A 3,157-nucleotide genomic window follows, 5' to 3' on the forward strand; every position below is an offset into this window, starting at 1 on the left:
AAAAATAAGAATAAACGTGAGAAAACGTGGGATTTTGGCACATTTTGTAGTTATGAGGTATTATTTCTTAAATATATCCGCAGTTCACAACAATTATTGGTTTCTTAGAGATTGTTTCTTTATATTCTGTCATAAAGAACAATTTTTAATTCTGAGCTCAGAAATGAATGCAATTTTGAAATTAAATGCAAGTTTCTGAGAATAAATCTTGGAATTTTTATGTGATCAATTTTAAATGTAAGATGGTTTGTTATGTTATTGTGAGATTTACTGATGCAAGAACCAAATATGGCCATACTGCGCCAATTTAAATGTAAGAATAAGAACAAAAATGGTGAATATTCTAACAAGCAGGGCCGGTCATCTGGGGGATGCGGCGGATGTTATGAACCGGGGCCCCGCGATTGAGGGGCCCCCAACATGAACTAAAATAATGTTCTGAAATGTAATAGCGGGATGAAAAAAAAGAGAGTAAGAAATTTAACTGAACAATCAAGGTTAAAGAGGGTTTGTAATAGATGTTGGAGAAAATTGTAATATAATTTACAGAGAAAAAAGAAGAAAAGCCGAATTTAAAAAAAGTTATGAATAAATCTGTTTTCTTAACTACTATGTAATTCTGGAAATGAAATTGCTTCGACTTCCGAAGTCACAATTCAAGCTTTAACTGGCGAAGAAAATTCCGTACAAACTACACAAACTTGCAATAAAAGTATAGAAACTATGAAAGTCTTTAAAGAACCATATGTTTATACAAATAGGATTGAATCGGAAAATAACGATGCAAATGACAGTAACAAATGTGATCAAGTGCATCTAAGTGATTCAGATTTATGATCAAGCATTTTAATAGATAAGTTTAAAATGTTTTGTGTTAAACAACACAAAGGAGTTTTTGCTAAGAATGCTGAAAGCATACCATTTTCCACTACTCACTACGTTTTTAAAAAATGAGCCAAATGATGAAATGTAGCTTCGCAACTGGTCGATTTATTCAAAAACGCAAGAATCGGTCGGTTTTGTTTTGCTGTATATTATTTTCCAGAGGAAATGGAAAATCTACACTATTTACAGGTATTTATAATAATTGGAGAAAGTTATCAATTGTAATTCAAAATCATGAACGTTCTATTTGTGATTTAATTCATTTATTGCTTGGAAAGAATCACTAAAACGACTAAATTTATGTTCGACTATGACAAAACAAATCAAGTTAATATAAATAATGAAACGGAAAGACTTAAATTACTATTTCAAAGAATTATAGATATGATTCTATTTTTAGCATGTAATAATCTTTCACTTCGGAGAAACCATGGAATAATAGGAACGCCTAATAATGGAAATTTTTCAAGTTCAGTCGAATTATTAAGTAAATACAACTCTGTGCTTATGGATCGTATAAACGGAATGAAAAAAATTCCAAAAACAGAATTGAGCATGATTTAACACATACATCACAAGAACAAATTATTCCTGCGTTAGGAAAAGAAGTTCTTAACAAAATTAAAGACTATACAAAGGCTATTACAGTATCCAAATGGATTCCACTTCTGATATTTCCCATATAAAACAAATTCCAGTTTTTTTTAGGCATGAAAATTTTGAAGAAAAAAGATTAAGTACAAATGAGTCATTTATAGGGATTGCTTATTGAAGTAACTGATATGACTGGAGAAGGACTAGCAAAAGCTCTATTGGAAATATTAAGTGAGTTTGATTTAGATATTATGGATTGTAGTGGAGAGGCATATGATAACGGTAGTAGCATGAAAGGGAAATATAAAGATGTATAATCTAGAATAATAGCTCTAAACCCTCATGCAATTTTTGTGCCTTGCCTATGGTACTCTTTTAATTTATTAATTTCTGGTGCTGCTTCCAGCATTATATGTTGTAAATTTTTTGGGATATTGCAACGTTTGTATTGCTTATTTTCTGCAACTGCAAAATGATGAGAAATTCTACAAAAGCGTTTAACTTTACTCTTAAACCATTATGCAACAGTCGTTGGGAAGGTCAAAATAGATATGGTTAAATCTGTGTCTATATAGTTTGAACAAATTTCTAATGCCCTAGAAGAATTTATTGATGCAAATAACAATAATACAGCGGCATCCGAAGATAACATTTTATTGGATTAAACATAAGAAATGAATTTTATGTTTAATAGTAGGTTTACAATATTGTCCAAAATTAGCCCTATTAGTAAACTATTTCAAGTAAAAACAATTGTTCTCGATTAACTTTTAATTTAGTCAATAATATTAAAACTGAAGTCCAAAATTTAAGAATAAAATTTAACTCATTTTTAGACGAAGCAAGAGCGATAGCACGTAATTTGAATCTTTCAGGACATTTTCCTGAAACAAGAATTCGAAAAAAGAGAAAAAATATAATTCGAAATAGCAGAAGATGAGATTATAGGAAATCCGGTTGAGAAATTTAGATGTTATTTTTTAACTCTGTAACTGATATTGTTATTATGCAGATAAAATATAGATTTAAAAGTATTTCAAAAACTTTGCAACGTTTTATAATAACGATGTAGATAATAACCTAATTCAAAGAATTGTTTTGCTGCGAGGTTTCATTTTGAATGAAAGGGATGTAAATAACGCTCAACACATATTGCAATATATATTAGTTAATAATTATAATGATTTATTTCTAAATGTAGTAACTGTGTTACAATTTTTCTATACATTGCCAATTAGTATAATAAATGCTGAGCGCTCTTTCAACAAATTAAAATTAATAAAGAATTGTCTTTCGGTCAAGCATGTGTACATAACGCTTAAATGCACTTGCTGCACTAAGCATCGAAAAAGAAATTGCAAAAAATTTTAATTTTCCTGAAGGAATTATTAGCAAAAACAAAATCACGCATTAAATAAACATGCAATATTTTTTTTTTACTTTGCAAAAAAATTAGGGGGTTCCAAAGGGTTTTTTGCACCCAAGCCCCTTTATAGAGAAGGTCGGCTCTGCTAACAAAATGCAAAATATGATTTACTTCAGATTTTTAATTGCCATAAACTAATTGATTATTTTAATTTTATCAAAAAAATTGTTTGATATTTATTGTGTTTTCCATTTATTATTATTATTAGTTGTAATTAACAAACTCTCCTATCGCTATTGAAAAAATAGGAAA

The sequence above is a fragment of the Argiope bruennichi genome, chromosome 1 (genome assembly GCF_947563725.1).
Source record: "Argiope bruennichi chromosome 1, qqArgBrue1.1, whole genome shotgun sequence".
Taxonomy (NCBI): domain Eukaryota; kingdom Metazoa; phylum Arthropoda; class Arachnida; order Araneae; family Araneidae; genus Argiope; species Argiope bruennichi.